This window comes from Sitophilus oryzae, unplaced genomic scaffold (assembly GCF_002938485.1).
Source record: "Sitophilus oryzae breed Bouriz unplaced genomic scaffold, Soryzae_2.0 scaffold_1582_pilon_pilon, whole genome shotgun sequence".
Classification (NCBI taxonomy): Eukaryota; Metazoa; Arthropoda; class Insecta; order Coleoptera; family Curculionidae; genus Sitophilus; species Sitophilus oryzae.
In genome coordinates this window covers 2,861,398-2,889,002 of record NW_022146261.1, presented here as the reverse complement: position 1 = coordinate 2,889,002, position 27,605 = coordinate 2,861,398, and the positions used below count along the sequence as shown (strand labels likewise).

The window sequence follows — 27,605 nt, the reverse complement described above, 5'->3', positions numbered from 1 at the left end:
AAATTATGCAAATAACGAAGCTACTGTTTTAATAGAAAATTTAAACTCCATTTTAGTCAATACTTTTAGAAAAGGACTCAACGATGAAAAAATTCAAATGCGTATTATTGCCGAAAATACTACATATTTAGATAAAGCTTTATCATTAGCAATTGAAATGGAACTTGAGAATAATGACAGGTTTAAAAACTCGCATTTTAAAAATATAGGTTTTGTAGAGCGTGGAAATAGACAATTAAATAATCATTCTTCTAATAATTCCTGTTTATTTTGTTTTAAAAATAATCATTTAACATCACAGTGTAGACAGCTTAGGCAATACGAACAAAATAGTAACTCATATAATAGAAATGTACCTAGCAATAATCAGACACGCCCACCGCAAAATTTTAATAGCAATAATAATTTTTCAAATAGACAAGACGTAAATACAGTACAATATAATCAAGGACGTTTCACTAATCGAAACTACAACAATCAAAATTTTAATCAGAACAACGACGTGCGTAATTATAATCGTAATTATGGTAACAATTATAACAGTAATAATCCTCGTTCAAATTACAATAATAGATATTCTCAGAATCCAAGAAATTTTAATAACTCACAAGTTCCTCAACGGCAGCAAAATGTTTCGATACCTCAACAATCTCAAAATTTTTCTAATTACAATAATGAATCCAGTACTACCAATTTTAATAGTTCAAATAATAGATCACCACAACAAATTCAAACTATAAATTCTCAGTCGTTAATCAATTCAGCAGATAATTATTTTTCAGAACCGAGCACATCTCAAAATTTTTCGGGAAACGAGAGCGAAGCCTTGGTCGCGAGCAGCCGATTAAGCGCTTCTTAAAATTAGATAATAGCTGTTCTATGAATTACACACTACCTGAGCATAAAAATAAAATTAAAATTGAGCAAAACTTAATTGACATACCGCATAAATCAGTATTATTTTCCGATAGTTACCAACAATTAGAGATAATTAAAATCCCTTCTTTAGATATAAAAGATAAAGAATTACATCTTTTATTAGATACAGGGGCAGATATATCTTTATTGAAAGAATGTATCTTATTACAAAATAATCTAAAATTAAATAAAACTTGCATTATAGAATTAAAAGGTATAAGTAAAGAACCTGTATTTACTAAAGGTGTTTGTAACATCCCAATTAAATTAAACAATAACAAAGCAATAACTCATCCTTTTCACATTGTGCCAGATAGTATACCGATTAAAAGTGATGGACTATTAGGACGCGATTTTTTGCAAAAGTATAAAGCCAAAATAAATTACGAAGACGGAGTCATTAATTTTGAAGACAATTTTTTTAAAATTTTGCCGTCAGAAGCAACTACAATAATTCCCGCGAGATGTCAAATTATTGTACCTGCTCTAGCTAATTTATCTTCGTCCGAAGGCATAGTAGTTTCAAAACAATTATCCGAACATTTATATCTAGGGTCAAGCCTAACAAAAGTCCAGAACTATAAATGTTTAGTTAGCATATTAAATATTTCTAATGAAGCTCAAACTATCCATACACCTAGAGTGAATGTCGAACCTATTTCTTTTAATGAGTACGAATTTATAGAAACATATAATTATGACATTATCGATCGTTTTGCTAAAATAAGAAAAGAAATTAATCTAGACCAATTAAATGAAGAAGAAACTAATTCAGTATTAGATATTTGTAGAGATTTTAACGATATTTTTTACTTAGAAGGCGATAAACTAACAAGCACCAACACAATAAAACACACTATACCGACAGAAAGTAATAAAGGTCCTATTAACGTAAAACCTTATAGATTGCCTTTCAAACATAAAGAAATAATTAATGAACAAACTGAGCAAATGTTAAAAGACGGGGTAATTTCCGCTTCGGACAGTCCTTGGAATAGTCCTTTACTAGTTGTTCCTAAGAAAAGCGACCCATTATCACCTAAATTTAGAGTATGCGTTGATTTTCGAAAGTTAAATGAAATTACCATTGGAAACGCATATCCTCTACCTAATATAGCAGAAATTTTAGACCAGTTAGGAAAATCTCATTATTTTACTACCTTAGATCTTACTAGTGGATTTCATCAGGTAGAAATGGACGAAAAAGATAAAAATAAAACCGCTTTTAGCACTAATACAGGACATTACGTTTATAACAGAATGCCTTTCGGTTTAAAAGGAGCTCCCGCCACATTTCAAAGACTCATGAACACAGTTTTAAGCGGTCTTAATGGTATGAAATGCTTTATTTATTTAGATGATATAGTAATTTATGCAAACAACTTAAATGAACATAACGATAGATTAATTGAAGTTTTTCAAAGATTTAGACAACATAATTTAAAACTTCAACCTTCGAAGTGTCAGTTTTTACGAAAAGAATGTTTATACTTAGGTCACATTATTACAGAAAACGGCATTAAACCAGATCCATCAAAAATTCAATGTGTAACAAACTTTCCGCAACCTAAAAATCCTAAAGATATAAAATCTTTTTTAGGGCTTGTAGGATATTATAGGAAATTTATCAAAAATTTCGCTAAAATTGCTAAACCTTTAACCGAATTATTAAAAAAAGATTCTGTTTTTAATTGGGGTATAAAATGCGAAAATTCTTTCCAAATTCTTAAAGATAGTATAACTTTTCCACCTGTTCTCCAATACCCAGATTTTACCAAAGAATTTATTATAACAACAGATGCGAGTAATTTCGCAGTAGGAGCAATTTTATCGCAGGGTAAGGTTAATCATGATCGTCCAATAGCGTTTGCTAGTAGAACTCTAAATAAAGCAGAACAAAATTATTCAACTTCAGAAAAAGAGCTAACTGCAATCGTCTGGGCAGTAAAACATTTCCGTCCATATATTTTTGGCACAAGATTTAAAATTGTTACAGATCACAAACCCCTACTCTATATATTTAATATCAAAGACCCTGGTTCTCGTTTGACGCGTTTTAGAATAAAACTTGAAGAATATGACTATGAAATAATTTATAAAGCTGGAAAGATTAATACAAATGCTGATGCATTGAGTAGAATAGTTAGCACAACAAATGTCAATTCTATTATTACCAATTATGATAATTTTAAAACACATCTCGAAAGCCATATAATTATTAATTCCAAAGTCAAAGAAAAAAACACAAATCTGTTTGAAACACCACAACTTATACCTATAGTTTTATTTTTGCCAAAATTATTCAACAAAAACGACTTTAAAATTCTAGAAAAAAATAAACAAATTAATACATTTTTAGAACATTACGATAACACAAATCCTTTAGACATGCCGTCAGTTTTTCAGTATCAACAAAATAATTGTAATATATTTCTATTAACAGACAACGAAAATACATTCAGTGATATTAATTATGAAAATATTTGGTCTTGCTTACTAACTTTACGAAATATTATATCCAACGAAAAAACCGAACTATCATTTATAAAATATCATTACAACTCATTAGTCAAATGGGAAATCGTTCTTCCTATGATAAGATATATTTTTAAAGACCTCTATTCAGAAATTACAATATTTAACAACAGTCTTATCAACCCCTCAGATGCTGAAAAAGTTGTATTATTAAATGAAAATCACAATTGTCCATTAGGAGGTCATCAAGGGTCATCCCGCACATATAAAAAATTATCTCAATTATATACATGGAAAGGTATGAAAAAAGACATAAAAGAGTTTATAAAAAAATGTGAACTTTGTCAAAAAAATAAACAGTCTCGAAAAACAAAAATGCCTATGGTAATTACGACCACGGCATCAAAACCGTTCGAAAAATGTTTTTTAGATATAGTTGGACCACTACCAGAAACCGAAAATGGTCACAAATACATATTAACCTTTCAGGATGATTTAACAAAATATATAATTAATATACCTATGAGAAATCAAGAAGCTGTAACTGTAGCGCATCATTTTGTAACGAATATTATATGCATTTACGGAATACCTGACATGCTAGTCACAGATCAGGGGTCAAATTTTTTAAGTGATATTTTTAAAAGTACTTGCAAGTTTTTAAAGATAAAAAAGATCCAAACAACAAGTTATCACCCAGAGTCAAACGGAGCACTAGAACGCTCTCATAAAGTTCTAGAAGAATATTTAAGACACTTCATTAAGACATCTCAAACAGACTGGGATAATTGGATTCCCTATGCAACATTTACATATAATACTACACCTCACACTGCTACACAATTTTCTCCATTTGAACTTTTATTCGGACATATTCCTACATTACCAACATCAGTTAAACAACCACCTAAAGTCAATTATACTTATGATGATTTCATAAACAATCTTAAACAAAAAATGCAACATTCTAATCAATTAGCTAAAGAAAACTTATTAAAATGTAAAAACATATCAAAAAATAATTACGATAAAAACAGTTATACCAGAATATTCGAAATTGGTGACAAAGTGTTACTTTACGACGAATCAGTTCGACGTGGCAGAAGTAAAAAACTTTCCGCCTTATGGATTGGTCCATATACCATTATAAAAAAAATATCAGATGTAAATTATACAATTCAAAAAGGAAAAAATAAACAAACTATTCATGCAAATAGATTAAAATATTTTTATTATTAAAACTAAACATAATCAGTATATATAGATTATAAAAACTAGAATTAATAAATTTTAATTAGCTTATTATTAGTATATATATTTTGTTTTAGGGTTAATTTATTTATAATAATTACCAGTATCCTAGCAGTAGTCCACTCAGAATACAATATAACCACTTATGACTTGAACCCTGGAATACACTTTGAGCACCTGGGCGAACTAAGGTTTTTTAATAACAAATGGAAACTAGTAACTTTTGTAGAATTAGAAAATATTAGTAATAAGTTATTATCATTAAAGAATTACCGTAAGTATACTACAGATTTATGCAATAATGAGAATGCTCAATATCACTATTATATTTGTCAGTTATTTTTGAAAAGTTCTAAATACACTTTCGAAAAAATTGAAAAAGAACTAGAAGTCTTACACGAATTGATCGGTCATAGTCATTTATCAGAAAGTAGACAAAAACGAGGTTGGTTCAATATTGTAGGAAAAGCAACTAAAGTTTTATTCGGCGTTTTAGATGAAGAAGATGCTAAATACTATAATGATAAAATTTCACAAATGAATAAAGACGAAACTTCAGTCCTTCAACTTTTAAAAGAACAAACAAAAATTGTTCAATCAACAATAATTAATTTCAATAATACTATTGGAACTTTAGATTTTAACGAAAATTTATTAAAAAATAATATAAAAAAGATTAGCGATGAATTAAGCAAAGTCAAAGAAAATTTTCATTTTCTATATATAAAAACCGGCATAGAAGAACACGTCACTATTTTAAATATGATGCTAAATCAATTACAATTAGAAATCATGACGATTACGAATGCTATTTTAGTAGCAAGAAAGGGAGTTTTACACCCCTCAATATTAACGCCATTAAGGTTAATTAACGAATTAAAAGATGTGTCCGAATCTCTACCTCATGGATTAGAATTTCCTGTACCATTAGATCCGCTCAATGCAAATCTCATTCTAAATGTTATCGAGTTGCAAGTTTATTTCGAAAACAAACGATTAATATATATTATAAACATCCCTTTAATTGAAACAAATTTATTCTATATTTATAAAATATCACCCTTTCCAAAATTAATGTCAAATAACCAGTTTATATTAATTCAACCCTCATCTAAATATATAGCAATTGACGAAAGCAAACAGCAGTTTATTACACTGTCGGAAATAGAATTTAATACTTGTTTAAAAATTATAGAAAATAAATTTATTTGCAAGCAACAAAAACCAGTTTCTCTTGCTCATTTGGCAGATAATTGCGAAGTTAAATTATTGCAATTCACAAATATCATACCTGATATCTGTGACAAACGTATAATTCAGTCAGATAGAGCAATTTTTATTCAACTACAAACCAGTAACACTTGGTTATTTGCAGTTCCTCATCCAGAAACTCTTACGATATCATGTAATAATAAAAAAAATCACGTAGATGTAATACTAAAAAATTGCGGTAGTGTCACTATAGGTAAACAATGTAAAGCTTATAGCGCATCATCAATGCTAATCCCTCATGGAAATACAGTCCAGTCCAATATTTCAAGTGATTTTATTCCACCATTCGACATTAGTGATAATTGTTGCGAAAGGATAAAGGAAGAAAAAATAAACATTAGTGAAATATTTCTCAACGAACATTATAGGAAATTAACAAAGCACATCCCCGAACTTAATGTAGCGAGCCATAAGCTAGAAGATATTGAAAAGTTAGGTGATGAAATTCTAAAAAGGAAACTTGTAAACAATTATACATTTCCAGCATCTGTAATTGCCTATATCTTAGCTCTTCTTGCTATTATTTTTATTATTTATAAATTGTATACAAAATGTACTAACAAGACAGCCTGTTGCGGAATTATTCCAAACTTATGCATTAGAGTTAATCAGTCTGTGGAACCATCTTCTAGAAATAGTGATAGATATGTTGCTCATTATAATCGTAATATTAGCCAAAACTCTGAAAATGTAGGTAACTATGAAAACTCCGAAGAAGAGAATGTTAATTTACAGGCGCCCTCGCGCAGACCCATTGGGTATGTACCATCAAGGCGACCATTAAAAGAAAAATAATTTCCGCATTTGATACATTTTTAAATCTGCAATAGTTATAAAAAAAAATGTTAGTTAAGTTAGAATGTAAGTTAGTTATAATTAGTAGTTAAGACTTGTATAATACTTTTATATATGTACTTTTATTCATTTCCATCTGAGTTATACTAATTAATTATATAAACATTTGTTTTGAGATTTCATATCACTTTCACCTCATGAAATCTCTCATTAAGGGGGGAGGTGTTGTGAACATACATTTAATATGGTTATATGTATATGTATATTCGACAAATTGTATAAAATATTATTTTTACCCTTATTCTACGGCTATGCCTAAAGAATTTAAGGTACGAAAAATACCATCAACATTATTATTCTTCTCAGAAAGATGGGTGATGCAAATAAACAGAACCATTACCTTAAGATGAAATTTGGAAGAAATAGTCATAAAAGTTGCATCATTTTTAGTTTTCCTTTGTAATTCGTTTACTTTCAGACGCGATGTCTGGTTTCTATTTACTTAAGAAATGGTCATGTTTGTCCCTTTGCAAACCTACCTGAAAATATTATTAAGAAATAGTAGGTACGCCCGTGGATTTTCGGAGAGGGCATTCTCATAAAAGCACGGTCACAGAAGGGACCGGGGACATTCATAAAAATTTTTCATAGACGTAATACTGCTAAATTTATATTTTTGTATTAAAAGTTTAAAAATAAAAAGTAATAACAACTTAGTAAGAATTTAATTATAAAAAAATAAAGAATAACATTCCCAACAAGTGGTGATACGAGTCAAATAGAGAACTACAACATTTGGTGGCAGCGACTACAAGATTGGTGACGACGGTGGTCCAATCCAGGATCACGACAGAATGGCTGTTAAGAGTAGCGGAAAATATCTAATGTAAACAAACATTAATGTTTTACAATAAATAGAGAATTATTGTCAATTAAGTAATGTACAAAATTGATTTTTAGGGATATTCTATTGTTTGACAAAAAAAATCAGTAGGTATAATTTTTGATGAAATTGTCCTCTATTATTTTGTCATCATATCACATTTGATATTTTACTTACTTAAACACGTTTTAAGCACAGCACATTTTTAGCCTGTTATGTCGTTTTTTTTTTGGAAAAGTTTGTTATCTGCAAGTTGATAATCATAGCCTTGTGTCGAAGGTATTAGCGGTACTTTTGACCACCCTGTAACTTCGTTGTGGATAAAGCAAGAATATTAATTTTCACTAAAAATGAGGACATACTATAGCGAATGCAAAACCCAATAAAAACAACCAAACCAAACCAACTAAAACCAAACCGAAAGTATTTAAAAAAGTTGAGTATACTATGGAAAACTTCGAAATATTGAAGATTTTCCATTACACTGCCCTTGTGATAAATTTCCGCGGAAAAAGTTATATAGAAAAGTTATAGCAAATTATTAATCAAACAAAAATATATAGTTTTTTATCTTCCTATCACATTTCGGCACTTCTAAACCGGGAAAAATCAATGAAAATTATTGTGATAAAAATATATTTTCGAATAAAAATTAGTTCACATCGTTATATTAAATGTTTTTACGTCATTCTATAATGAAAAACTATTAAAAACACCGACCGTTAAGTTTTAAATTTTAGTTACTAATAGAAAAATTAAAAATTCGAGTTTTCTCAAAAACAAAGAATTTCCGCGGCAAGAATCAAATTATGTAGTACTAGTTTTCTTCTATAGAATCATCTTATAAACCGATATTCTATGTAACTGATTTCTGCTAAACGAAACTTGAGCCAAATAAACTGACTTGGTTTTACACGAAATCTCACAACTTTTTATAGCGGAAGAATAATTGTGTTGCAAGACTTGGCATTTTTTTTACATTCTGTGTTTTTGACGGAATATTAATTTTAAGTAATTTACGATGTGGTGCAGAACAAGGGCGTAGATAAGGGGGGGGTACTGGGGGACAGTACCCCCCCCCCCTGACGCTTGACGAGATACGAGAATTGAAATAGTCATTGACTATGAAAGGATTTTTTTAAATTAAAATCCGACATATAAGAACACTTTTGTATGCTTTTTAATTATGTTGATTTATCGTTTATAATATGTTCGACCTAATTAAAAGCACACAAAATGTTCTTAATGGCCAGAGACAGATTAATTGGGGTTAACTCTAATCAATATCCATAAAGATATTGAAATAAATGTTGATGCTGTTATTGATAGGTTTTCCAAACAGCGTACTAGAAAACTTGATTTTGTTTTTGTAGTTTTATTTATAGTTTATAGTTTTTATAGTTTTTTTTTTTTGATAGTTTATAGTTTTTTATAGTTTATAGAAAATTAACTAATAAACGTCGTTGTTTCATTTTTGTTTATGTTATTTACAAATCTATATTTTAATTTTTGTGTTATGTTTTTATATCTTTTTGAAGACAAAAAAATCGCAGTCGTTTTAATTCGACAAAAAAATTCCGACGGTGATTTTTTTTGCGGCTTAATCATAGTACCACCCCCATAGCATACACCTATCTACGCCCCTGGTGCAGAATGTTAATGCTCATCTTATAGCTCTTAAAATTTACCGTCAATAAGTACCTATAATCATTTGTTACCATTAACAAAATGCCTAATTCTATGTTACCTTAAGACTTTTGGCAATTTGATAGGCTTATCTGCAACTTCACTTTGTGCGTTGAAACAAACAACGGTTACACAAAACAAATTATAACCACAATCACGGACGTAACATAATAGTCACCGGTCGTCGCTCAAACTGTGAGATAATTCTACGATAACTAACGTCAACAATGTGCCGCCTAAAATAAGCATGTCATTCTGAAAAGATCGGTCGGTTATCTTCAACACGATTTTGAAACGAGAATGTTAATATTAATTCAGATTACAAACTACCTACAAACAACAAGGTTAAGTTCAAACGTTTTAAAATGCTATTAATATCAATACAGCCATTTGTAGTGGAAAGTAAACTACTTACTTTAAAATAATTTTATTTTAATAACCTGCTTGCACATCAAATTTTATTACGTTGAATTTGCTAATTTTATAATAATTATACCTATAGTCAGGTAGTGGGTAGTGACAAAGTTTACAGAATACAATATGAGTGATACCCATGGTACGAAGAATACAAGGTATGATCGATAGCGGCTCCAATTTCGTTCAGTTCGCGCATACCACCTGTGACGTCACTAGGAAAATAATGAATAAATAAAAAATAAAGAAAGTTGACAGGAGATCTGCATTTTTTGGGGTTATGGTTAAGAATTGTTTATTTTTTAAGACTTTTTAGTTCGTTTAATTTAATAATTACTACAACCAGCAGTCCCAAAAATATATTTAAAAATAATTATCTATTAACATGGATTTGGACGATAATAATAGGTAAGAATACTAAATTTATTTCTATATTCGGTATAAAATTGTTTATTAGGTTTTTAGTTTGCGATGTTTATGGTAAATAATTTTCATGTTCATTGCCTCTGAATTCACATGAGAACAGAGATGAGGATATCTATGGATAAGTAACCACAAGAGGAATTGTTACATCATTTAAAAAATGTTGGGAAGTTGAAGTTTCCCATCGAAAAGTAGAAAATGCCAATGCAGATGAATGTTTGTAATTGTGATAGAAGTAATTCCAAGGGTGAAGTCTATTATAATTAGTGACCTGTGCTTTTCTTTTTATATGTAGATGTTTCAGGTTTTGAGAATAAATCGGTTGAACGAAACCCAAAATTTAGAGGAAGTATTTGCATACCCAGAATATGACCATCAAGGATTATATAGCTCAAATTTCCTTTAATGGTAGGCAATTATTCAATGCAAATTAACTTCATTTCAAGTGACTGAAATATTAAATAGTTTACAATATGGTATATCACTAAAAATATATTACTTTTAGGTACAATTAGTGCCCGATACATTTCAAAAAGTAGAATATTATTTTATATTAAATGAGGTATTGTACCAACAATCAATTTATATTAATACCGGAGATTAAAAAATAACAGAATAAATAGTTCTTTTTTTATACTACAAAAATAAACTATAGAATACAACAGTATTTAAAAATAAATAAAAAGTTATGTCAGCCGAGATTCGAACTCCGGTCTCTCGCTTCCTAGCCCGACTCCTTACGCACTGCTCCACAGTAACTTGCTTAGCGATAATTCAATGACGGTATATAAACAAAAAAACAGGTTTATAACAATATCTTGACGATTTGAACTGGCGCGCGGAGAGTGCTGACCAATAGCGCCAGTTATCACCTGTGACGTAGCGACCAACCTGCGCAATATCATACCTTGTATTCTTTGTACCATGAGTGATACCAGTATAAGCCTTCCGCAAGGCAAAGACCAAATACATTTAAATTTACATATACCGCGGCCTCCCCATAAGAGCAATGAGAGAATTTATGTCCCAGGATTGAAGGACAGAAGATCGAGTTTGACATAAGTCCATCCTTGTTCAGTAGCTGGATGTAATGCACATGCGCCGAAATGCTACTTTTCTATTGGCCGAATGGTGTCGAGATGGGTTATCGATTTATTTTTGGACGCGTCGTCGGCGTGGATTTTGTTTTCAGTTTGGACTTGGGCAGTCGCCATTAGTGTCATTAGTGTTTTCTCTAACTTTCTGTGTTTTCCACGTGTACTGTGTTTTCGTTTGTATTTTAATCTTTGTGCGTTTATTGACAATTTTGTGATTTAGTTTTAAAGACTTTTCCTGTAGTTTAATTAATAGAACAATGGGAATGGGCTACTGCTTTTTGTGTGGTAGAAGCCAACTAACAAAAATTAATAATAGAAATTTTTCTCGATGTTCGTTTGTATCATGAAAAGCAAAATCAGAAATAAAAGGGATGTTAATATAAGACAAAAATATACGAAACTAATTTTATTCAAAAATCAATAATTGTTAAAAGGATTATATTTAGTCTTACTATTTTAAAATAAAAAAAGACATTATAATAAAGACTAAAAATAGAGACTACATAAGGCTAATTATAATGCTTACACAGTTACACACAGACTGTCTTATTGTAAATTATTATTGTTTTTTTTTTCATAATATAAAAGAGTATTTACAATGCAACAATGTAAATAATTATATTTTTTGTATCTAGCTTGATTTATGTATAAACTTATATGTACATTATATTTGTTTAATAAAAAATATGTTAATAATAAAGAATTACTTTTGTTTCATTTTAAACCAGGACTGATGTTGATTATTGATCATAAATACCCATGGGCAGTAAAAGAAACAATAGACAGTAAAAAATGTACTGTTATACTTTGTTTTACTGCAATTTTTAAGTCGAGTGAAATAGATATGCAATTTGTGCTACAAAGTTTTTAAGACAGTTCCTTAATTGAGGTTTTACTAAATTATTTTTTGAATTTTAAAAAAGTGAAATAGATATGCAATTTGTACTACGAAGTTTTTAAGACAATTTCTTAATAATTGTGGTTTTACTAAATTATTTTTTGAACTTAAAAAAAATATCGTACATGTGACTTTTTTTCGTTCGTTTTATTTAATAATAATTGTCTAACACAACAAAGTCTACTTAGAACGATATGATATAAATATAAATGAGTTCATTAAAAAATGGCCTAATTAAAATTAGTACCTAAATAAGCAAAAATTATCCCCTCATAAAACAAGAAATTAAGGAGTTCAGTAAAAGGATTGCAACTATATATTTTATTCAGTAAATTTTCATAATAGTAAGTATAAAAGCACAATCTTTAAAACGACAATATGAATAATGTATATTAAGATTTAACTCGAGTTTCAGTGAAAAAACTATATTGATATTAAAATATTTTAATACCTTCAGAATACTAATTACATGCCATAAAATAGGAGTTTTTACGATGCGGGAAGCCTATCTAGAAAAAAAAATTTTAGAAATCACCAATGAGTTCTGTAAGCTCTGTAGCAAGAAATTTCCTATCGAGCCTATGCTATTTGTATACGATTGATGAGTCACTAGACAGGGAAATGTTTACAGAATCGCACTGCAGATACCTATTACGCTACTAGGAGCCCCCCATTGTGAGACAGATATAAAATAATTTTTATATACCTATTCCATAGCCTATTTTTTAAATGTCTGTAATATTTATAATAAACTTATTTTAACTAGAGTAGAAGTATTGCACCAGCATCAAAATTAACACTACTTGTAAAAAACTGTTGCTCCTTGAGTTTGTAATAGATATAAACAAAATAAACATTCGAAAATAACTAAATCGAAGATATCTGAAAACTTTTGGTTGAAAAAGTGTTTAGCCATAACATGTTGGATACGATTAAAATATCTCAATTGATAAATATGCGCATAATGTTACATTATCAAACTTATTTGATTTCAGAATATTTAACAAAAAATTTCCAATTTTTCGAAAGATTTAATTCAATTATTAGAACGTCTTTAACCTCAACTTAAAATAAATAAAACCAAAACACAAAACATATCATATGATTTGGAACTGTCAATCAAAGATTAACACAGATCGAGCAAGCGCAGAAAACCTCCTCCCGAACAAGGATAGACTTATGTAGGAAATGCATTGACATTCTATAGCCATCCTTCAACATCGGGACAGGAATTTAAGCGGTACTCTCCGTATATTTTATTAAAACGTATTTGGCAAAGACCAAGCATGCGCCCTTGCAGTCTTTTAAAATGTCGATTTTATGCGACTGTGTGTTCCTTCCTCCTTCGTCAAAACGCTACTTCGTCCGTTTACTTCCTCGAAACGCTCCTTCCGCGTACTGTCGGTTTTTGGTAGAAGTAGCAAGGGAATTATCACGAACCCAAAAAAATATTAAAATATATAAAATATATAGATCGATCTTGGATTTCATTTGGAGTTGATTTCTTGATTTGGCAGTACGTCTGTACAGGGTGTCCCATTTTCCTGTGTTTTGCAGGGTTTCTCGTTTATGAGTCGAAATACAAAGATGCGGTTTTCACATTACGCTGTTACTTTTTTATGAAACTAAAGATGCTACATACAGATATGTCCTAGCTCTCTTATTTCCTAAAATACAGGGCGAATCTGAAATTATTGCATTATCCTGTATCATAACTTATCGAAAAGGTGAAAACGGTCTCCGTACAGTTTTCACGTGATGCGACGTAGACTATTTCTTCGTTGGCATCTGTCTTTTTTTAAATTGACTAAAACTTATATATTTTTTTAAATACGATATTTTGTATATTATTTTATTTTCCTTGTTACGATCTTTCTAAAATACTTATTTTCATAAACGGGGTAAAAATACATTATTTAACTTTATCTACATAGTCGGCCGGTTTAAATTAGGTAATCAAAACAATTAACTAATTTATTCGACGTAAAATGTTGGTTATTGGCATGTTATTTAAAAGCAGCACAAGTTCAGTTTCCGTGTAGTTTATCAAAATATCACGATGCAAAGCAAAATTATCTGGTAAAATTAAGTTAAATAAAATAAGAGCCGTTTAGCAGTTTAGCAGTACCTAAATAAATAAATATAGAGTATATTATAATTTTCGAAAGCTCATAAGAAGGCAAATAAAATAAAAAAATAATATATAGAGTGTCCTGTTTAAAAAAAAGAACATAAGTTTGAGTCATTTTTCGAAATAGACAGCTCCCAACGAAGAACCACTTTCGTCACTGCCATTCTACCTGAAAAACGAGACACGGGCGGTGGGTAAGTACTCAATAGGTAGAACAAAACAAAAAATCATTTAGATGAACAGTCTAATTTTATAAAAGGTATTTCCAACGACCGCATAGTAAATACCCGATATAATACCAGTAATATCAAAAATACGAGTATACCTACAATATTTCTTATATATATTGTAGATATTATATATTAGTATATTTCTATTCCCGGTATTATACCGGGTATTTACTATGCGGTCGTCGGAAACTCCTTTTATTAAAATTAGGATGTTCATCTAAATCTACAGGTATATACATATATACCCAGATTTTATTTATCTACAAATTGGGTACTTACCCACCGCCCATCACTGACCCTTTTCACTTTTTCGATAAGTTATAAGATAATCGAGATACAAAGGTTATCGAAAAATGCAAAAATTTCTACTAATTAAAAAATAAAAAGTAAACTAAAAAAAAATTATATCTCTGCTCATAAACCAGAAACCCCATAAAACACACACAAATGGGACATCCTGTACATCTAGCAATCGCCAGTTGATATAAAAATAATTCACACACAATAGTCTAAAAAATGGAAGAAAAAAACAATATTGTCTTCATATTTGTGAAAAAATGCATGTCCATATTTATGTAATCGTAGCGACAAAAATAAAAAAATAGAAATAATGTGCAGGGTGTCCCATTTTGGTTGAAATCATACGGTATCTCCGTTATTAGTGAAGATAGAAAGGTGCGGTTTGCACAAACCTGTCTCACTTTTTTGTCAAACGGAAGATGCCGTAAACAAAATTTTCATAGCCCTCTTCGTTTCCGAGCTACAGGGTCTTTTTGAAAGTTTGCAATTTGGGACACCTTGTATCTCTGTTATTGTTAAAGCTATCGAGAAGATGAAAACTGTTTATTCTAGAACTGTTTACGTAGAATACAGTGGCGTAGTCTGGTTTTCTACCAAAAAAATATTTTTGAAAATATGAACTAAAGTTATGTTTTTTTAAATGGTACACCCTGTATATTTATAAATCATATGATCTCTCTTGCCATAAGCTTCTCAAAAATATATATTACTCTATATTTATTTTCACTATTTACTGCAATATTTAAAAGTTTTTATTAAAAGATCATATTTATTAGTAGGCCATGATTGATAATAAAAGAAACTAAAGAATTATTAAAAGTATACTGGCTATCTGTCTCTTGTTTTATTTTGGGAGCCGCTAATAAATTCTTTATATATTAGGGAAATTTAACTCCCTACCGCTATTTGTAAATCTTGGAATACGTGTATAAGTATGAATAATCTATCGTATCGGAAATTTTAGATATTCCTTTAGCTAATATACGTGAAATATACTTTCAGCAAGATGGGGAACATTCCCCCTCAAAACTATGAAAATATTAAAATATTGTTAAATTATTATTTTTTCAAATCAATGAATTGGAACCAATGAACACATATTGATAGCCCCTCGATTCCCGGATTTCGCCGTTCTCGATTTCTGATTTTGGGGATTTTGAAATTCGAAATATATCGTGGGCACTACAACCTACAACAATGTCGAACACCTGAAAAATGCTTTAATAAGTCAAGCATTTAGATATTTGCAAACCCATTCCGTTATAAAAGAAAGAAAAAATATATTCACAGTTTCAGTGGTAACATTTATTTCAAAAAAGTAAAATATATCAATCCCAAATTAATTTTAATATGTGTATGACTATTTTTAGCAAATACCATTTTGATTTTTTGTTATTTATCACGGCCTACTAATAAGAAAATGATATATTTTAAATATTGCAGTAAATAGTAAAAATAAATATAGAGTGATATATATTTTTGAGAAGCTCATAACAAGACAGATCATATGATTTATAAATATACAGGGTGTTCCATTTGAAAAAACATAACTTTAGTTCATATTTTCAAAAATATTTTTTTGGTAGAAAAACGGACTACGCCATTGTATTCCACGTACAAAGTTCTACAATAAGCAGTTTTCGCGTTCTCGATACCTTTATAACAGAGATACAGGGTGTGTCCCAAATTGCAAAATTTTCGAAAAGGCCCTGTAGCTCAGAAACTAAGAGGGCTATGAAAATTTTGTTTGCAGCATCTTCCGTTTGATGAAAAAGTGGGACAGGTTTGTGCAAACCGCACCCAGAAGGGTAAGATAGAAATCTTCACTAATAACGGAGATACCCTATGATTTCAACCAAAATGGGACACACTGTACATTCATACTGATATACCTTGTACATGATACTGAAATATTCGGATTTATTAAAAAAAAATATATTATTAAAATTCAATTTTTATTTTTGACACGATAAAGAATTGCAGTTTTATAAAATAAAAATTATGCGCCTTTTGGATTTTTTAAAAATTTTAGAGGTTACTAGATATTTCGTATTAAACATGTAGCTGCTATATTAAAAATATTTTGTGGTGTGTTGTTGCATAACTGACTAATTTCCAAGCATCGAATGGACGAAGTAAGGAAGCGAAGGGACGAAGAAGCGCGAGGAAGGAGCGAAGTGTGAGTATGGGACTTAACGCCCCAAGTTCGTCAACAAAGTTGAAGAGGTAATATTTTGGCCAACTGTATAACAAACAAGTTAAATGAAAGAAAGGAACCTACGTTGTGTTAAATGTATTTTTTTTATTATGATTACCTCGAATGCGCTTCGACAGAAGCAATATTTTGGGAAATTTGAGGAGAATAGGTTTTGTAAATAAAACGCTAAATTTGTAAATAGCCCTACTTATTTTATTAAACGAAATGAAAGGAGTGCCGTACTCTGCCTGGAATTCACGAGTAAAAGAGCACGGCAGAGAAAACCCCGATCACTATTCCAGAGAATCTAACTATGCTGTCCTGCAGAGCCGCCGCTAAGGTGTTAGCCGCCCGTGTGCAACTCAATATTTGCCGCCCCCTTATATTAAACAAAATGTATAAAAATTGCAGAGATTTTTTGACATACATACCTATATATAATATTATGTCTATATTAGCCGAGACATGTATGGTATCATTAATACCCGTAAATAAGTACTTACTCAAATAATTAAAGTTTTAATCCCGCAGACTCAAGTCTAGTCTCCAAATTAAAAAAATAAATGTCCAGTAAAATAAAAAATTTATAACTAAACAACATAAAAAATTATTAAAATCGAACTTTTCGGGCTTTCGTTTCCGAAAATTTGACGATATCTTTAATATCCAATGTCGTGCATACCTCTTGTTCGATAGATAACAAAGCTAAAGCAGAAAGTCTTCCTTGCGTCATCAAGATAAAAAGTCTAATAATATAAAGTCCTGAGGTACCTACAGGTCCTACAGCAACCGGTAGTGTTAGGAATATTAGGGTTAGGAGGTTAGGTATAATTTGGAAATATTGAATGTAGATTATTTTCGTACATGTACTAGTAGTATATCACTAGGATATTTTTCTGTGTTAAAATATAGTTGAATAGCTTTAATTTCCTCGAATAAATCGGTTTCGCTGATATCACTCTCCAAGCTGTTTGTGTCTCTAAAGGCCTGATTGATTTTCTTACAATTAATTTTAGTTTCGTCATCGTTTTTAATTATAGTTATCCTATATATTACATTGAAAATAGTGTTATTGTAGTATTGTAGTGTATTGTTGTAAAAAATAGTGTTATTGTAGTAATTGGAACCGTTTTTCAATTGCCATTATGGCAGTATCCACAATTTTAAAGTAAAAATTTATTTTAAATGACAATTCAGGTGACAATATGGGTTTATCAGTTCCTTCATACTCAAAATGACTTTTCTTCTTCTAATCCGCTGGGTAGGTAAGCTGAGGAATGCTACTAGAATGTCATTTGTAGCTATTTCCCTCGATTCGTTTAAAAAAAATCAAAATGTTCATCAGAACGTGTGGTTATGAAATAATTTTTAAATTATTGAGTACATCTAATGAAGATTTTATGTCAAGTTTTGATGACTGAAGAATTTTGCTCAAACATTAATTTTACAGTTGTTAAACTGAAATTATTTACAGCATAAATATAGTGTGTGTCAATAGATATTCCATACACACACTATATTTATGCACATATTCCATTCAAATGCACACACATCACACATGTTATATATCTAATAATTTAAGATGTGAGTTAAGATAATTCTCAGATGAAATAAATAAGAAAAAATTGGCGCCGGGGGGCACGTATCGCCGCCCATACTAAAATATGTTAATAATCAATTATCTTAAAATAGCGACTTTGACTGATTTTGATTGTATTGAACATAAAATGGCTAGTTTAAATTTCTTAGTTCCTATATTACTTAGTTTTTCACCTTCCAACGAAAGATATGAAATAGGAAGAGATTACATTAGGAATGTAGCTGAATGTAATGGATATTCTCCTTCACTAGTTGATAAAATAATTAGAAAACGTAGGTATAGGCAAAGATAATTCTATTTGGTATAGGTTAATGATTTCTGAAAATTCGACTTTTCAAGTCGAGAAAGATACGTCAAAATATTTTTCAATACCGTTTGATAGACAGTTATCCCGTGGTCTAAAAGGAATGTTTAAGAATGTCCGTTATAAACTTGTGTATAGTGCTAATAATAAATTACAACAATTATTAGGTAATCCAAAGGATAAAACACCTCTACTGGAAAGGTCGGGTATTTATGAAATTTCTTGTAAAGATTGTAATCAGAAATATGTTGGGCAAACTAGAAGATCAATATTAACTAGATTTAAAGAACATTTAGCTCAGATAAGATATGGTAGACCTGATAAATCTTGTGTTGCCGAACATATTGTTGATAAAGAACATTGTATAGATCTTAATAACTTAAAATTACTTAAACAAGTCTCAAATTACAGGCAATTAGGTGCATATGAAAGCATCAGAATTAATAAATGTAAAGATAGTATGAACAGAGACAACGGTCCAATTGCTTCAAGTTCTTTGTTCCTACTACTCGTGGCGGAAATCTAACTGTTACGCTCGGTGGGTTCTGACACGGTTGGCTAGATCTTGCCACGCCCACTCTGTGCCCACTGAGCGAGTATATAAACGCTCCAATTGTAGATTGTATTTTAGTTTATAATCATCTGCTGATGATGCTAACATGGTTAGCGAAACGCGCGTCCAGTGTAAAAGTAAAAGTGTTTTGGTGTATTGTGGTGATTTAGTGTTTTATTTTGCTGATTTTGATGTTATTACAAATTTTGTTGCAAATATTATTCCTAATCTTAAATTGAAAACCACGTTTCGCTAGCTACTATAATTTTGGAGTTACGATTTTTTAAAATTTTTAACCCCCTTAACAACCACCCACCCCCACCAAAAACTATTGGCCAGATTCTCGGGTGTGAGATTCTCGGTTTTTTGTGCCAAATTTGGTTAAAATCGATTTAGCGGTTTTTGAGTTATCGTGTTACAGACGGACAGACACCATTAAAATATTATAAACATAATCTTCAAGAAGTTGTAGTAAATCTGGAGGAGCACTTTCAGGATAGGATAGAAAAGTGAGAGATGGACCTACAGAAGACATAGGTACCAGTAAGGACACCTGATGGCGTTTGGGGAACTGCGAACCTTAAGGCGCCGACCCACGATGAACAAACGACCCGGTACCATGGCACAACCATGGTACCACACACGACTGATGCACACAAACGACTAATGTACCACCGCCTGCTTGAAGTAGCAGTCGCTGCCAACGGATGGACTGACCAGGAGAAAGCAGCTGCCCTTGTCACATGATACAATAATACTCTTGTCATTGCATTGCGTAACACTGCCCTGGAATTGCTACAAATCATTCCTGCAGCCCAACAAAACGAGTACGAAACTTTGGTTGCTGCATTGGACCGAAGGAATGGCGACCAACATCGACGCCAACTTTATCAGGCCCAGATTAAGACACGCCTGCAGAGGTCCGGAGAGAGTCTGCAAGAATTTGAAGCAGACTTACGTCGACTGGTACACCTGGCGTATTCTAAAGTACCAGAAGGATTTAGGGAGGAACTTGCTGCTCAGTGCTTTATCAGCGGACTGAAGGACAACGAGTTACAGAGGACGCTGGAAATATCCCGATTTTCTACCAGCAGCGAAAAATTGGCCAAGGTGCTGGAAATAGAACCTGCTTTTAGCGCCATCCCTAGACCGAAGATAAGATCGGTAGCGGTTGAGGAACAGCCAGAGAGTAATCACATACGTTTGGAGGATATGTTTAATAATTATGTGAGTTGCTAATGAACAAGGAAGTCAACAACACCAAAATATCCTAGGACATTAGGTGCTATAGATGTGGCAGGAATGGTCACATATAACGGGATTGCCGCGTCCAAATGCGATCCCCCACTATCCGAAGAATATAGGCACCAGGAAATCAATACTAAGGGGCGAATATTGACTGGTAAAAATAGAGCCCCCAGGATTTTTAGTAATCACCCTAGTAATATCCCACTAATTATTCCGTGTCGTGAAACCAAGGTTAAAGAATTGACAGAAGTAAGAACACGATACAACCTGATCGAAAAAACGGCGTCTAGTTAGCTTGGAAATAACGATTCCCATCATTTCATTTTACATACAAATTGATAACGATCTTCATTTCCAAGCAATCTCTCACGCCGTTTTTATTTTCGAGGAGGTTGGTATAGTAAGATATATCATACGATCGAAAAAAAAACTGCGTCAGGGATGGCTATGAAATCAAGATCGCTCTCATTTCATATGTAAAATTATATGGGAAATGTCATCGATCGTCATTTCCAACCCAACTGGATTGCCCTTTTTGCTCTTCTTTCTTTATTCAGTATAGGTACATCTTATTTTACTAAGCGTGTTGACCGTACGACTCTTACTACCCTTCGTACACACGAAAATCGGCACCCAAGGCCGGAAATGCCGATCCGGTATAGTACGGTAGCAGTTCATTCAATCGAAAAAAACGGATTCGATAAAGATTTCAGTTAACGTCTCCTTTTTGCTGCCAGGGCTAATCTGGACGGGGCCTACTTTGTTTACGCGGAATCCGAACCGCGGTCCTCGGCCATAGGTATCATAGTCAATGGCCTACCGACTTGGCAAGTCTCTCATCCGGCCTCGAACCGGCGTGAATGAGCAGTGTGTGTCAATAGATTTTACACTGTTGTCTTTATTGGACAACAGCACGATACAGTTTCGAACCGGTCACCCCCCGTCCATCCACTAGTATCGCCTTACGTCGCTTAACTGTGGAAATTGTGAGAAATTTAATTTGAGTGACTTCAATCATTCAGCACGAGACAAGAGCTGTCCTGTGTACCAACGAAGGCTAACAAGATTTAAAGAGAGTATTAATTACCAAGATTTTTTATAAAGCAAAACTCAAATATAGAAAAGTACACAACGAACACAAACGAGACTACGATTCCCCAATCTCTTGAAACAGAGAAATCTTACGAAATCTTTGAAGAAGCAGAATTTGACGTGAAATGTAAATTAAGGGTGATGAATTTGAACATAGCTGGTATGCAGGGAAAAAAAAGTGCGCTAAATATAACACTCAATCAAGAGGACCCAGATATTGTGTCACTCGTAGAACACTTGTGTAAGGATAGTGAACTTGACTTTGTATGTCCAGAGAGGTATAAAATTGTATCTGCTTTCTGTCGGCAAAATAATCGCGGTGGTGTTTGTTTAATTATTAAATCAAATATTCAAGCTCATAAAATAGTGTACCCAAAATCTATTGAAAAAGAATTTGAGGCATGTGCTTTGGTACTAAAAAATGAAATATTGAAATCCAATTTGTAGATACTGTCTGTCTACAGAACCCCTGACAGTCCTGTGCCTGAATTTTTAAAAAAATTAAATGACCTTTTAGGATCCGTTTATAATAGTAATGATCAGTATATAATGTGTGGTGATGTAAACATCAATTTATTTGAGGAGTCAGGTAATAAAAAAGATTTATTATTAGAATATGATATATCACCCCATATTAATGAAGCTACTAGAGTACAGGGCTCGAGCTCAACTTGTTTTTTGTTGACAATATATTTTCTAATGTGCTGGACTGTGAAGTGTTAGCTGTATCGTCAGTTTTTTATTCAGATCATAGATATCAGTTATGTAAATTTAATTTTAAATATCAAACATTAAGGACAGATTCATATATTTATTGTAGAAAATTAAATAAGACAAATATGAATATTTTTTATAATGTTATTGAAAATGAGCAATGGGCAGATACATATATCGCTGAAACTTTTCAGGGTGGGTTTGCTGCATTTTATAATACTTTGCTCTTTCATTATAATTGTACTTTTCCAATAATGAGAAATAACATAAAAAGAAAGAGAAAGAACTGGTTATCCCCTGAAATTAAGGAGTTACATAGCATGTTATGTGAAATGAAAGAACTTGAAAAAAACTTAAACAATGAATTCTATACATTGAAATATAAACAATTATTACAAATTTATAAAAATAAAGTACAATACGCTAAATCCCAAAATAATAATTTGAGGATACAAAATGCAGCAAATTTACCTAAGGAGTGCTGGAAAATTATAAATGAATCTAGATGTAAGAATGGTTTTACTAGGCATCCCTTAATATTAATTAATGATGATCATGGTAATTTAATTACCAATGATAATATTCATACATGTAACAGTTTTAACACTCATTTTTTGGAAGTCGTAAAAAATTGTCCTGATCCAAATTTTAAAGATATATTTTTTGAATTTGTGGGCCCATCTAGTTTGTTTATTAAGGACATAGACGTACAAGAAACAAGAGAAATCTTAATAAAAACGACAAAAAAATGTTCAGCAGGGATCGACGAAATTCATGGGAAAGCTCTCAGATATGTCACCGACATAATATGTTGGCCTCTTTCGTATTTGATAAATGAATCATTTAAATGTGGGGAATTTCCACAACTCATAAAAGAATCTAAATGTATACCACTTTATAAAGGCAAGGGTGATAATAGAGATAGAAACAATTATCGTTCGATTTGTATCAGAGTCAAATATCAAAAGTTTTTGAAGAAGCATATTCTAGAAGACTTGTAAATTTTTTAAATAAATATAAGATATTAAATGAAAACCAACATGGCTTCAGGCAGAATAGATCGACACAAACTGCAATTTATGATTGTCTGGAATATATTTACAAATCACTGAATAATCGTGAACATACTGTTGGTTTGTTTTACGACCTAAGCCGAGCTTTCGATAGTATTGATCATAAGCTTTTGCTAGAGAAGTTATATTCTGTGGGAGTACGGGGTATACCATTGAACTGGGCTGCCTCATATTTATCAAATAGAACACAGACCGTTACAGTTAATGGCGCTAAATCTAGTAGAGCAAATATTAACAAGGGCGTTCCTCAAGGCTCTATATTGGGACCTTTGTTTTTTATTATATTTACAAATGATGTACATAAGTGTTTTAATGGTACAGGATATTCTCTTTTATATGCGGATGACACAAATACACTAGTAAGTGATATAGATTTATATAAAATGATTGATAAATGTAATAAGATTTCTAATAATTTTAATAAATATTGCACTAATAACGGCCTTATATTAAATTCTCAAAAGACAGCTCTTATACGATTTCTTCCAAAAAATGTTAGTGTGGACTACAGCCTATATGTAGCAGTTGAAGGACAGTCAATAAGAAATGATAACGTAGTGAAATTTCTGGGTCTTAATTTGGACCAAAAACTAACATGGTCTATTCACATAGATATTTTATGTACAAAACTTAGCAGTGTTTGCTTCTTAATTAGAACGCTACGTACAAATGTTAGTATGGATATACTGAGACTTGTTTACTTTGGCCTAGTACAGTCGATCCTACAGTATGGTCTGATATCCTGGGGATCCTCCTCTCACTTTCAAAAAACTTTCAACATGCAAAAAAAGGTTTTAAGGTATATGCTTAATGTATCACCTGACACAACTTGCAGACCACTATTTAGAATGCATAACATAATGTCACTTCCCAACATGTACATTTATCAATTAATTTTGAATATATATACTAACAGCAATAAGTTTCAATTAAACAGTGATTATCATTCTCATGAGACTAGATTTGCCAGTGATCTACATCTACCATACTCAAGGCTGACTGTGAGTCAGAATGCACCGTCATACTTAGGCATAAAATGTTTTAATAAGATTTCTTAAATGTGCCCAATTTGGATCAGGATAATTACAAAAACAAACTGCGGAGTTTCTTATTGAATAATGTATTCTATTCGGTAAAGGAATTTTTAGATTTTTAGGTGTAATTTAAGTACTTTTTCTCTTTTTTTTCTACTTTTTCTCTGACTAGTCTTATGAGTTGCAGAAGTATATATTTATATTTATATTTATATCTGTTTGTATACTCCAACGATGAATAAAGATTTATTTATTTATTTATAACTTCGGTGTTCTAATGGGAACCGGTGTTTCGACGTAGCTGGGCCGTTGCCGTCTTAAGAAGGTTGTAATTTATTTTTATACTGAGTAAAAATTATTCTTAAATGGTCTAGTTTAAAATTTGACAATATAGATTTGTGTGTCTGGAAACGTTCTTTCCTTTTTTAATCTTTCTATAATTAGTGTTAATTTTTGACAAGTTTATTGTCAATTTTTCGTAAGTCTAGCGATTGACCTCGCCAAAATTATCATCGATCGTCATTCCAAGCAGTCTTTGAACTCGTTTTTTTTTCGATCATACGTATACATATTCCATTGAAAAAAAAACGGCGCCAGAGATGGCTTGAAAATGAAGATCGCTATCAATTTGTATGTAAAGTTATATGGGGAAAACTATAGCCATTGATATGGTTTTTGGAACGGGATTTTTATAGTACCTTAATCCTAATCAGGGGTGGATGGGGAAGTAGAAACCGGCCCGGGAATAACAGGCAACCGGCCCAAATCCACAAAATGACCATAACGAAGAAACATATTTTGTTTATTAATATATAAGTAAGGGAGTGTTTCGCTTGTGCGAAAAAAGTTGTTTTGCTTCGGGTTTAAAAAAAAATGAAAAGGCCTTGATCAAAATTTTCATAAAGATCAATATTGGGTCGGACATCTGAATTTTTACTACAAAATGGCTTAGTTTTACAGGGTTCTACTGATTTATTTCCATGATCGATAACAGTAATTTGATCTTGAATAGGCTACGATTTTGAGTCAAGATTTTGAGAAACTTTAAGACTTCCTGATTCATTCAGTTCAGCTAGCCCAATCCCAAAATAACATTATTTTTAGCTTTTCAGGTACAGTACGTCTGTCCGTTCTGTGGCTACGGGGTATCCGTGAGAGGGGAAACGATATTCTCTCGATGTTTTTCGTAAAAAAATAGACGACGCGTCCCATCAATAAAAATTCGACAAATTTGCAAGTAGCCAATAAAATGAGTGGGCGGAGCGATTTGCGGTGACGTACTCGTCAAGTCGACGTATAAAATTTATTGCTGTTTATTTAAATGTTTTTTGTCCGCATTCCTTTCATAGACACAGATCCAGCAGACGCACTTTATATACTTTCTTACACATTGTAAAAAAAAATTCTCTCTTCTAGTACAGCAGCAGCCTCGTCGTGTATACGTGTTTTTAACTGAATGAACCGCGGTCGCCATTAAAACGGCTGCATTTTTTAGGCTATTATATTCTTCATTTTTTAGGTTCTTGTTCTTATCACTTTTCCTCTATACTTTTCTACATTTGGCATCTTGTATGCGCCATGTCTCAAATGAAAAAAACCTAGGCAATATGCCTAGGTATTGAATAGATTTTTTAGGTGTAGGCACATTTATTATTATATATTATATATTATATGTATAATAAAAATCTATATATATATATATATATTATATATATTATTATCTATATCTATATATATTATTTGTATAATAAAAATCTTAAAAGCGAACAAACAACAGATGTTTATTAATATATTAAAAGTGTCTCAGAGAAAGACATCTTACAATAGTTATTTTACAAGTTGGTGTGTTTATGTTTAAAATCAACTGACAATTATTATACTGATGCAAATTGATTAGTTAGTTATGGAGTCACTAAGAATTTTACCTTACTTTAGTTAGAATATTAACCATTTAATTTTTGCTAATTCATTTTTTTTATCTCTGATCGGGATCGGCCCACCGGGAATTTTCCCGATTTCCATATGGCCCATCTACCCCTGATCCTAATGGTACCTAAATCCATTAATGCATTGTAAGAGTAACGTACAATGCATTAATAATAACGCATATATTAATATGCGCTACTTGACTGGAGTGAAAATCTCAAATAGAAATCCTGTTAGGGACTTTTTCGGAATCCTGGGTCACACTGTGTAAGAGGTCAATATATACAAGGCAGAAGGCATGCAGACCTGCAGACATGAATGTGGATTTATACAGGGTGGTCCGAACTGTACTCCGGAAACTTCGGCAGCATATTCTGCAGATAAAAATAAGTAAAAAAGTTTGTATAAATGTCGGTATGTCCTAAAATGCTTAGTTTCTGAGATACAGGGTGTAGAAGTTTCATTTTTATTTCGATTTTTTCCAAATATAATCTGAAGTAGCGTCAATATTTGGATGAAAATTGGTGTCTGGGAGTTTTTTGATATGATTTGATATGAAATTTGGGATTTTGATGTTAATATGACTCCTATTTGTAGGGAGCGCCACATAGATGCGTTTTAACTCTTTTGAAAAGTAATAACTTTCCGTACTGGTAAAACCACTGAGTGAAAAAAATATACATTTCCGTGATTTTTTACGTAAAAATGTCTCTTAGTAAAAATAGCTACGAGTAACCGTTCTCAAGATATTTAGAATGGAAATAGTCAGTACATGTCATTATTGACAAAAAATAAACATCTTGAGTAGATAGTAATGTGACTGAAATGATAAATTTGGGAAGTTTTTATTTTTTTAAATTAATTATAAATTTTTCTTCAAAAAAATGACGATAAAATTGTTTCTGTTGAACTTTTGTCACAAAAACATTTCAAATTTATGATTTCAGTTTAATAACTATTTAGTCAACATATTTAATTTATGTCAATGATGACAAGTATTGATAATTTCGATTCCAAATATCTCGAAAACCATTAGTTATAGCGATTTTCACTAAGAGACTTTTTTTGCGTAGAAAACGTCATAAATGTAT

At 31.4% G+C, this 27,605-nt stretch overlaps 1 protein-coding gene across 2 annotated transcripts in view; it reads right to left on the bottom strand.

Moving 5' to 3' along the window:
- The window catches only part of LOC115879531 (D-2-hydroxyglutarate dehydrogenase, mitochondrial-like), a 186,491-nt gene that overhangs the window by 132,214 nt on the left and 26,672 nt on the right, over window positions 1-27,605 (bottom strand). The window contains exon 1 of one of the 2 annotated variants that reach the window (XM_030896411.1): window positions 9,342-9,557. The exons of the other annotated variant lie outside the window; for it this stretch is intronic. The gene's annotated coding sequence lies outside the window, so the exon portion shown is untranslated. Of the gene's footprint in view, window positions 1-9,341; window positions 9,558-27,605 lie in introns of those variants that run through there. 2 annotated transcript variants of the gene reach the window in all.